This window comes from Otolemur garnettii, unplaced genomic scaffold (assembly GCF_000181295.1).
Source record: "Otolemur garnettii isolate 467f Iridium unplaced genomic scaffold, OtoGar3 scaffold00001, whole genome shotgun sequence".
Taxonomy (NCBI): Eukaryota; Metazoa; Chordata; class Mammalia; order Primates; family Galagidae; genus Otolemur; species Otolemur garnettii.
Window position 1 is genome coordinate 2,518,265 of NW_003852396.1, and position 12,625 is coordinate 2,530,889.

Genomic DNA, 12,625 nt, shown 5'->3' on the forward strand with positions numbered 1-12,625 from the left:
GGCCCGGGCTGGGGATTCGAACCCGCCACCTTAGGTGTACGTGGCTGGCGCCTTAGCCGCTTGAGCCACAGGCGCCGAGCCACATAATCCTTTCAACATAATCTTTTTAACATAACTTAATGGAGAACATGTTGTTAGCCATGACTTCTTTTGTTCTTATCTGATGAAGCCTGAGACACTGGGGGAGAAAAATAGATTGAATATCCACCATACTGGCCTCACTGTTTGGAGGCAGTTACTTCAATCTTTAGGTAAGGCATAGTTAGGAAATTCCTAAGACATACAGAAAACTTGTTGGCAAGCCTCTGCTCCCATGTGGGCCTTAAGGCCAACCTTAGGTCAGGGGGTTTTTATGCCCGCAACCAACCCGGCCATATGGGATTCTGCCTCAGTTTCTTACAAGTGTACCTGCACAAAGTCTTTTCACTGCTCTCTCTCAGACAGCTTCTTTGGCCAGAGGCATATAGGCCTTTTGCCTACAGGAAGCTTTTTAAATTGAGTGTTTGATAACTCTGTATATCAGTGAGCACACTTCTCATTTTATTAGCCACGATGACATCAACATAACATATACAGGGATGTTATCAATCTTACAAAAGTGGCAGGACTCCTGCTTTGAACTAGTGGGGTCTCTCAATACTTCTGTCTAGAAATGGCACAGATAGTCTGCAGCAAGGCAGCAGCAGAGGGAAGTAGAAAACTCAGGTCCCTCAGAAGATCAGGTATATTGTGAGCCCCAGAGGTCTCCAGGAGCACGGATACCATATAGTGACAATGGGCCAGAAATGGGTTCCAAGGAAGCATCTGGAAAAAAGAGGAAGTTGTAGGAGAAGAAAAAGGAAATGTCAGTCATTAGTTTACATATGTCAGCTGTATTTGGCATCCTTCAGGGACAAAGTGAGAATGGCCAAAGTACTTATCTACAGGTTCATCTAGACTCACTGTGAAAAATTCATTAGGAAAAAAAATGACATTAGAAATTGGAAGAACAAGAGTTATGCAGCTGAAGCTTAGAAGCAGAAAACAGAATCACAGAGGAGTCCAGAGATGTCTCCTTCACATGAGAGCTAGCGAACTGCAGTATTCTAGTAAACTCTGTTAAAAAATAGAGAAGACTAGGAATGAAAAACCCTGAAATTTTAGTTTGGTTTGAGACAGAAAATTATTTTTGTATTGATAAGTAACCTATAGTCTAATTAATTTTTGTGTATTTTTTTAGTGGAGATGCCTGAAAATAGCTGTTGCCTAAGGATACAACAAGTAGAAAAACTATATCCAACATTATGAACCTGAAATTTTCCATCTAAGAAAATCGGGAAAAAATGATAATTTGAAGAGATGCAGAAATCTGGTATTCTATTTTTTTCCTCAAGTCTAGCATAGTTAAAAGATTGCAATTTTATCTATTTGCTATCATAGAAAAGGAAAAATAGGTTAGAAATTGGCAGACAGACTATAGTATCTGGCTTTGACAGGTTTTTTTGTATGCTTTGAAATGAGTCATTTCACCTTTTTGAATCTGATCTTTTTTGAAAAATATTAAGTAATTTAAAAATTATTTGCAGCTAAACTGTTCAGTAACTGATTTCACTATTTTTTCTGTAATGAACACAAAGGAACAGGAGAAGCTGTTGTTTTCTTACCACATCCTCTTCACACATTAAGAAATTGTTATAACCTGAGAAAAATGCAAACTATATTGGCATTAGTTCTGAGCAACTCAGGAGAGAAGGAAGCATATGATGGAGGAATGAAAGGGCACTGAATACAAGGAAGAATGATTAGAATTCACAGAAATCCTCTGAGCAGGTTCATATCTTTAAGTTAAAGAACTGAAAGAATCACAATCTTTAATGATAAACTGAAATGCCAAGATAATGCCATTTCTTTTTTGAGCATAAACCATTATGAATATAGGGATCTATTGCAGGTAAATTTCAAAAGATTTCTACTTTCTAGTGCAAAATTATGTTGTATAAAATATCACTTGATAAACTAATCACCCTAAATCCCTACAACATTTTAGACAATTAATATTAGGGGTTTTCCCAATCCCTAGATGTGTACTACCCAATATGTGGCTATTTCAAAATTAAATAAATTTAATGCTTCAGTTCCACTGTCAAGTTAGTCACATTTGAAATTGCTTAGTATTAAGTAGATACACGTGGCTAGTGTCTGCCATACAGAAAAGCTTCCCTGGAGAACATTTTGTCACAGCCCAAGCTTATGTTGGGCAGTACTGCCCTGGGTTATTAAAAGTAGTGACTTTTCTACCTTTCCCGACTCCTTTCTTCCAAATGAATCCATTGTGAAAGAGGCCATTTATAACTTCTTCAATCTATAGTAACCAAAATTATGATTTCTTAGATGGATAGAGTAAATTCTGAACAAACGATGCTCTGACATTCTTAGCACCCTTATCTTACAAGTCTTAAAAAGTATAATTGACACACAATATTAAATGTAATAAGGTTTTTGAAATATTTGCAGTTTTAAAATTGTTCAGTTCATGGAGATGTCATAAAGCTCTGATAAGGTTGGTGGGAAGCATAACTAATACAATCTTTGGTAGACGATCTCTAAGGATTCAATAGCATAAAAGATCCCCCAAGTCCTGAGGTGTGAGTCCTATTGTGAAGTGACACCCTTAATGCTCAGAAAGCACAAGCTTTGGCCAGGACCGGGAGAAGGGATTGGTAGAGACATATTTTCTGACTGCGAAGTCCTTTCAGTGTCACTTTATTTGCCCTGACACTGTTCTGTAGTGTTTCAGTCTGTCAAATCAAATTGTTGTAGCCCAGGAGCTGTAAAAATTGATGTCCTGAAACCTGTTTGTCATGTGACAGAGCAACACAGGAGATGGGGCTGGGTGGAAGTGGGCTCTTTTGCTTTCCTTTCTGCTTTTCCTAATCAGTGTGCTGAAAATCGAAGGGATGAAGTGGTTTAGAACCCGGGCACTGACTCTGTCATGACACTTGAGGGCAATAGAAGCTGCATTTGCACATCCTGCCAACCTAGGAAGGTTGGACACGTACAAAAAAGTTACCACTTTATTGATAAGAGGGAGAAAGTCTTCCGGAGCTATTTTAAAGGCAGACTGCTATTGGATAACAGGTAGGAGAAACTACTGGAAAGTCATAAAATAAGTCAGCTCTGTAGTTCAGAGTCTCGGCTAGTTATGGCGGAGACAGATGTTTTCATTTTTATTTCCTTGGGATTACACTAATACTATTCCTATAGTCTCAGAATAACCTGAGCATATCTTTTGCAATTTAAACAGTATTTTGTGAACTAAATATTTTATATATGTAAACATAAATTCTTGAGATGCATTTATGTAAGTGACGTAGTAGTATATTTTTGGTTTTAGCTTAATTTCCTTTCTCAGTTCAATTTTGATATCAATCAATTTCCTGATTTCCAATGTCTTCAAGCTGGTCACTCAGCTTTTTATTGGTTTCATACTATCATGTGTAGATTGGGTTTAATTTCTATTCAGGTATCATTTGATTTACATATCTACTTACCTGCTCCATATTACACTTCATATTCACTAATCTCTATTCTGATTATATTGAACAAAATAAAATTTTATTAGTTAATTCAAGTAAACATATTAATTTTAAAGAAATTTTTGACATAATTTAAAGGAAGAAACTTTGAGTAAGGTAGACCAATAATCATTAGGTGCAATAGATGATAAAAATAGACGACTGGAAATTTTTGTTTTAAGATCCAGCAATGGATTTACTCAGAAGAGCTGCAGTTGTGTTTATTTTCTGAATAGTACTCTGAGGCCTGTATGATTCCCTTCTATGGATTCTTCCTTTCTTAACACACACACACAATCCCACCCTGCAAAAAGAGAATGATCTCCAGATCTAGGAAGAGCCATTTATATTATATCCATCTCTCTCTCTCTCTCTTTTTGTAATAGAACTTGATCAAATCATACCCTAGTACAATAGTTTGCTAAACACAGGCTGAACATAGAGTCATCTTTTTCCAGATTGAGAACACAATATTGCTTAAGTGATAACATATACTGAATTTAATCATGAGGAAATAACAGATGAACACAGACTGAGGGTTATCTTATAAAACATCTGGTCTGTATTCATCAGAAAGGTAACTATGATGATTAAAAAAGGCTAACAAATTGTCACAGATATAAAGAAACTAGAGTGTCAAGGCAGCTAAACATGTTCTATGATACTGAATTGGATTCTATACTAGAAAAATTTCAAGAAACACTAAACAGTTAAAAACATCAAATGCGCATTTGGATTATATAACAGCATTGTGTTTAAGTAAGATTTCTTGAGATTGATAATTGTACTGTGGTTACATAATAGAATGTTCCTGTAAGAATTATACACTGAGATATTTAGGTGTAAGGAAACAGGATGTCTGCAATTAACTCCAAAGAATTAAGAAATATATATAGAGAGATGAATAAATGGCAGACAATGGGCAGAATTTTTAAAAATGTTATAAAATGTAATCACTGGTAACAAATCCATGTAAAGGATATCTTAAAATTTTCTGTACTATTTAACAACTTTTCTATAAGTTCTCTGCAAGGTGTTTTGTTTAGTTTAGCTTTGTTTTCTTTTAGAACAGGGTCTTACTCTGTTTCCCTGGCTGGAATGCAGTGGTATGATAACATCTTCCTGCAACCTCAACTCCCTGGGTGAACTTTCCTTCTGCCTCAGCCTCCCACAGAGTTGGGACTAGGAGCATACCACTGTTTTTTTTTTTATTTTGCAGAGAAGGCTGGTTTTAAACTCCTGGCCTCATGATGTTAATTGCTAGACTTCGTATAGTGGTGTCTTTGTGTTCTAATTTGCTATTTCCCAATGGCAAAGGATTTTATGATTTTTTTTCATATGTTTATTTGCCATTTATATTAATATCTATTCATTGCTGAGGTGTCCTTATGCTTTAACTATTTGTTAAGCCTTGTAATTGAGTTTTAAGAGTTCTCTTTATATTTTGGATAACAGACTGCTATCAGCTTTGCTCTTGCAAATATTATCTCTCAATGGAAGTTTTAAATTTTCATGAAGTCCAGCCCATCAATTCTTCCATGCATTGATTTTATCTTTAGTATTGTATGAAAAAAGTCATCAAATTCATAATCATTTAGATTTTCTCCTACATTAAATTTTGGAAGTTTTATTATTTTATCTTTTCAAAGTAAGTCTATGATACATTTCAAATTGATTTTTGTGATGGGTATAAGGTTTGTGTCTAGATTCTTTTTTCCCTATAGGTGGATCCCATTTGTTCCACTACCACATGTTTAAAACGACTAACCTTTCTCCATTAAATTGCTTTAATGCCTTTGTTACCATTAAGTGAACTACATTTATAAGTACTTTATGATGACTGATGAGGTTAGAGACTATTAACTATCTCGTGGCATGATTAATTAGTACTAAAGTCTGGTGATGACCCCATAACCAACCAACACTACAGGGCTCCTAAAATTTCTTGATACAACAAATCCCTCTTGCTTTTGCCCACACTAACTGGACACACCATCTATGGACAAAAGGATGCAAGTCTCTGTTTAAAATATGATAGAATTTCAGGTACTATGAAAGACCTAAAAGAGAATATTACATATATGTATCTAGACCGATTGATATTTTAGTCAAATACTATATGTCTCCTATTCAGTTGGATATAAATGCCTGTGACCATTTTTCTGAGTTACTCTGAAGTTAGTATTAATACCAATTTCCCGAGAAGGAACTAATTTCACTTCCATCTCCAAGTAAGGATATTTTCTCTTAAAATTTCCTCTAAAATAATTTTTTTCTTTTCTTTTTTTCTTCCATCTCCATTTCATAGAGAATTTTATTTCTGTGCAATAATGTGACCATCAAAACTATATGAGATACAGATATGCAGCTCTCAAGTCACAGTCAGGGCCATATTTACACAAAGACATAGCCGGTCCAGAGCAGAGGAAATAGAAAGGAAGGATCACCTTAATGAACATCTTACAATAACACCATGCTTTAGGGTCACACTTAGACAGACTTATCAGCAAAGGCTAATAATTAGTAATAAGACCCCTGGGACAAGATAGGAATAATCCATACCTTATTAGATCTTTTCCATGTTGGGAAAAGATTAATTTTGAATGAAAAGAAGCATACCTGCCCTCGAATAAAACACAACCCAACTTTACCCATTAGGGATTAATTACCTTGGGAAAAGACTGCGTGATTACAACCTACTACATGTTTAAAATATTTTGTCATAATCAAAAACTTTAGACAGTATTAAGTTCTCATTTAAGAAGTGTATCTCAGTCATTCTTTCCAAAGGTTAGTCATTTTCACCAATTCAGTAGAAACTGTTCTCGTCACACATTGATATTATTCTCCTGTCCATATTAAATAAAATCATGTGAAAAGTTTCTTACCTATTGAGATGAAAAGAAATACAGTCAGAGCTTAGATCTGTCATCAAATTGGGCTGGAATCCAGTCCCTCCTATTCATTGCATTTTTTTTCATAGGCAGGTGGAGCTTTCTCAGGCTTTAAGCTCCAGTGATGGGAGGGAAAGAATAAACTCAGGAAGGATGAGGGTGGTAAATGCTGTCAAGAAATGTTACTGTTTTGATTTTCTCTCAACTGGCATAAGATGCAATAACCTCAAAAGTCAGAAGCTCTGTTTTATTGCAGATAAAAATTTGTGACTTTCCACCTCTTTTCATGTAAACACCTAAAGATCTAAACTTGCCTTTTCTGAAAAAATAATTCATGAAGAAACTTGGGAGCATAATTTTAAAGTAAAAGTTTCTCCTATATGTGAGTGTAAATTCAATATTTATGTTCAATTTTAAAATTGAACTACTTCTAGTTTATGAGTTACATTAATTGGGCCGTGGAAGTACCCAGGTATTTGGGTAGATAAAATTTATTCTGGTTGTGTCTGCAATGGTGTTTTCAGATGAGAGTAGCATTTGAACCAGAAGAATAAATATTGCTGATCACCTTCTCTGAGGTGAGTGGTTCTCATCCAATCCACAGAGGTCTAAGAAAAAGGGGTAAAAGAATTCAGTCTTTGTGTCGGACTGTCTTTGAGCTGGGACGTCAGTATTCTCCTTACATTGAACTGTGAGTAACATCACTTCCCCTGGTTCTCTTCAGACTAGATCTCCACCGTGGTCTCTTCTGGCTCTCCAGCTCCCTGACTGGAGGATTTCTCAGCCTCCACACCTTTGTGAGCTAAGTGAGTAATGCCTTAGCCCAGTGTTTTTCAATTTGTTTTATCTCACGGCATACTTGAACCTGGAAATTTCTGCAGCACATTTAAATTATATTGATCAGAAAAACAAGTAAAAAAAAAAAAAGAATACACTTATTATGCTTTGAACTTCTTTCAGATATAATTTAATTGATTTAAATAATTTCATGACACACCTAAGATACTCTCATAGCACACCAGTTGAAAGTCACTGCCTTAGATGCTATATACAGGGTGGCCTTAAAATTGCCCACAACTTTAAGGCCACCCTGTATATGTATGTGTGTGTGCACATACACCCACATAATACATATGAGTGTAGACACATATCTGCACATAAATAGATGTAAAATCCTGTGGTTTCTGTTCACTAGAGAACACTATTTCTATCTATTCCTCTATCCAGGTAAACTGAACTGTGGAAAGTACAAAATAGGAAAATAAATACATAGAAATCTATCTCAAGGAAATCACAGCTAATTAGAGGAGGCAGCCACTAACATTTACTTATACACAGTAACCTAAGAATAATACTTGCACTGTTTCTGAATAACGTTTATAGGATAGACTTTGGAGTTTTCAAAAAGGCTTCCTATTAGGGATGGTACCTGAGTTGCCTCCAGAAAGAATTTTCTCAAGTCAAATGTTATGCATGTTTACAGGCAAGAAGGTGCCCAGCAGCATGACGGGATTAGACCGTTGTTGTGCACTGGCTGATCATTCAGAAAAGCGCTGAAAGTGGAAACTGGAGAGAAGGTAAGTTACAGATCTCAGGGGCCCTTCCTTACTGTGCCAGTGTGTTTGGACACCTCTGTCCTGAGTGATGGGTAGCCACTGGTTTGGTTTTAATCAGCAGAATGACAAAATCAATTTGTTCCCTAGAACAATTGCTCTGTCAGAAGTATAAAAAATGAAGCGGAGTGACAAGAGGGAAGAGTTCATACTGTTTTTTATTACTGCAAATCTATTTGTTTTACTTTCTTGCTTTTTCTGAAGCCTTGTGAGGAAAAAAACTATGGGTATATAGACCCTCTAAATATAAATAATATCTTAAGAATAAGACATAAATTTGCCTACAATGCTAATTGCAATAACTTTTTGTCTTAAGGCAATGATTAAAAAAGTGTTCTAGACTACAATTGTTTTAACTGAGAAGCAGTAATTCTTGGCTTCTCCAAGGATGACAAAAAGATATTCCAGATTGAAACCTAACTCAATAAGCTGACCTGAGACATTTGGGAAATCCTGGATTAGCAGGGCGGTGTTTATAGAAATAATCACTAGTTAGTGTATATGTTTGTATGTGGAGCTTCCACTGGAAACTACAGTTCCTACTGAACAGAAACCAGAATCCTTGACTCTAGAAAATAGTTTAATAAATACGGAGCACCTGCAGGGAAATGGGGATCAAAGGATTACTTTTAACCAGCCAATTTATGTTTCAAGTGTAATTCAGACAAAGTGCATTACTTTGAAAATGTAGGAAGGCCTTTGTGTGAAAGTCAGTGGGTAAATAACAGCAAAAATTCAGGTAGGAAAAAAAAAAGACTTGAAATCCTCTAAAATAGTATTTAATGTTTGATGCCATGTTGTCTCCAAAAGGGCCACTGCGAAATAGCCCAACTTCCATTCAGGCCAGGTGTCCAAGTTGGTGAGGTGAACCCAGGAGAAGTCAGCGTAGGAGGTGATTCCTCTTGAAATTGACACCAAGGATACATCTGTTGCTTATTTTCAAACTTTTCTTTCCTTCTGGCTCCTCAGTCTTTCCGACCCGTGACGGAACACTGGGGTGATGCATGTGGTATGTGTGAAAGGAAGATTGGCTTCACTTTCCATTGAACTAAAAATGCCCATTCTCCATTTTTTAGTTATTACACATCTCACCATATCCTTTATGTGTGCTCTAAGGTCAGACTTGTATCTTGCTGAAGAGAAGAGAAATAGCTCAGCCCTTAAATGTTGATCTTTGGATTCAGTGAAGAGAGTACATGGCTTGTTTCTTGAAGTAATTATCAATGGGTAAAACAAATTTCTTTGTATGCCTTTGAGTCTGGATCATCTAGAGAATATCCACTTTGAGAAACACTGTCTTCACATTTTAATTATATAAGTTTCCACAGCAAAAACATGAATGTGTGATGCAAGGTTTTAATGGTCTTGTATTTACCTATTTTAACATTATTTTTAACATTATTTCTTTCTTTACCATTATTTTGCCACATATTGTGTGTCTGATAAATTGATAAATTGTTCAATAGACCAGAGAGAACAAAAACACTGCACAGTAATGAGCACAGAGCAAGTGCCTGTTTGGATCTAAGCTACAGAAAAGCCTCTTGTGTTTATTTTTTGATCCTTTCTGTGTTTGTCAAATCCTTTGTGTTTATTCAAGTCTTTAAGCTCATACAAAGGAGATATACTAGAATGGTTTCAATTATGGAAGTTTACAGCAAAGAAACAGAAGATGAGGCAATGCAAAAAGATTTTTTTGTTTTTCTCAGAGAGCTACTTGGTTGGTTTCCACTGCGATTTTCCCCCAAGGTTAGGCTGTACATCAGGTCCCTTGAAAATATTACTTAATGTCATCATTAATTTGGAATACAGCCTGAGATGTGACCTGCCTTCTCTTAGCTTACTTAGCACAATGGCCCTTGACCGTTTTTATGACTGTACTCCATTTACATGGGCTGCAGTATTTCATCAGCAATAGTTTGTGTTTTGTCCTGGCTGGCAGGATACAGAGCTGGCCGGGTCACAGAGTGAGCAGTAGAAGAATGGGTACTAGAATTCAGACATCTTGACTTCTCAGCTCATAATTTATTTCAGGACAACCCACCACTTCCTGACATTAGCAGTCATGGTGGTGGGGCGGGGGAAGGCTTGGAAAAGGAAACTTCCTGGATCATGGCTGGTTGCCCTATTCTTAAAACATACAAAGCTTTCATGATGTAAAACAATGACTGCCAAACAATTGCTTATTGATGTTTCAATTACATGAAGAGAAGTTAGCAGACAGTTAATAAATGATAACAGCAATGTAAAGGCTCATGAATGCTCACTGAATGTTTGAACAAGAGTTGTCATAACACTGCTGATCTTTTCTGATAAGTGAGAAGAAGAAGACATGAAACATTGATAAGTTGGTCTAAACAAGGCCACAATGGAAAAAGATATGTTGCCATAACATTGCAATGGAAACTATGATGATATTTGTTTCTGAAACCAACAAAGAAAGATCTATAATTATTAATCCCAATTTTCAAATATTGGAAATAGCATTCAATATGGACTCACATAGTTTTCAGGCTTGATTTCATAATTGCAAAGTATCATTAGTCTAATTATATGTTGATGGTGGTTAGACGGTTCAGAAGGGAAGGAAAATGCATCATGATTTTCCTAGAACACTAATTTTAGCTCATTTTAATTAAATAAATTGAAAGCACTTTCACGAACATAGAATGGTATTATGAAATGTAAAGAATGAAATTAGATCACTCTCAAATATCATATTTCTGAATAATGTCATCTCAAAAATATTAAAAGTCTCTACATTAATCCTTTAACTATGATGTAGTTTCACAATCTTCCTATTTTCATTTCATTCATTTTTTACCAGCTTTCTTCTGTGACATGTTTAGCAACTTTTAAGATCCAGTGGGTATTGACAGAGTACTATACAGGCATACCAGACAATAGCTATGATTTTTTATTCTGTGGCAGACATAAACACTAAAGGTACTTAGTCCTTTTCCGTAAGAACCTCTTAGTCCAGTACTACATTTATCAGGCCCTTACATCTCCTAGGCAGAATCATGTGACAACTTTTGGCAATTGAATATGAACAGAATCTAATGATAGCAGTTCTGGCCTGAGCATTTACACATCTGTTATTTCTCTATTTTGTTTTCTTCTTTCATGAAAATCTTGACTGTGATATAATGAAAATGGTGACATCACAAGATGAAAGAAACCTGGATCCCTGAATTACTGCTTGGAAAGAACCTTACATTCAGGATCATCCACATTGGACTTAGGTGAATGAGCAATGCATTTACGTCTTGTGAAACTATCGAGATTTATTCTGATGCCATTTTTGTTGTTGTTATAGGAACTTGCCCAACCTGATTAATACATATGTGCAATCCTTTATTTAATAAAAATCAGGAACAATTATTATGTCCATTTTGCAGATGAATAAATTTAACTCAGAAAAATATTTTCACACTTTAGTAAATAAGTAAGTATATTGAACCAAGGTTAAATGCATCTATAGGCCATGGTCTTCAGCAAGATTGATATTTAAATGATATGTCTACTTCATGACAGAATACACCATTTAAAGACACTCCATAAAGTAACATAGAGGAAACACAAGCATATGAGATGGTGGTGGATTTGGGGACTTTTTAGATTGTATTCTTCCCATTTTTCCAATGCTCCCTCTTTCCTTGCCACATTTCAGTATGGAGAGGGAACAATTCCTTAAGCCATGTAATTGTTCTGGCTGAGGCATGAGTACGAAAGTGATGATGGGCTTTTTAGGGGAAATTGCTTTGAAAGGCATCACATGTTTCTATATTTCCTCTTGAGTTTTATGACTATACATGACACCATCATAGACAGTGACTGTTCTGTGTACCAAGACTACAGAATGAAAAAATACATGCAAGAGAATTGAAGCTCATCCGGCCAAGCCCAGCTGGATCTACCAGCTAAATTCAGCTGAGCTATAAGTAACCCACATGAATGGGAAATAAATGCTTCATGTGGGAAACATAGATTCTCAGTGACTTGTTTGATGACATCTATGGTATGGTGGGAACTAGGGTACATTTAGGGATGTAGAATGATGATACTAGGGTACATTTAGGGATGTAGAATGGCATCCCAGATACCAAAATATCTGTGTCAGGGATATCAGATATTACTTATGGATCATCTCAGATTGGCTCACTTACCTTTTTCTTTTCTTTTCTTTTTTTTTTTTTTTACCAACATATCCTTAGCCCTGTCTTGTCTTTTCATTGTCTCCAGGTGCCGAGGTTGCCATTGCTAGTGCCATGGCTGCTGTAGCTGAAGAAGCACCATGAGGAGGGCTACCAGTGGAGGGGACTGCTCTGCCAGCTCCTTAGCCAGACATGTTCTCAGTTGCTCTCACCTTCCCTTCAGCCTCCCGGGGACACCAGGAGAAGCAGACAGGAAGTTCATGGGAGTAAATGGCTCACAAGCTGGGGGATGATCAAAGAGAAATGGCAGATGAGAGAGGGCAAGGCAGAAAGACTTCCTCTGTGCTCTGAGATGTGACAGTATACACTGCATCTCTGAAAATATCCATAAGACCCTTAGACCGTAT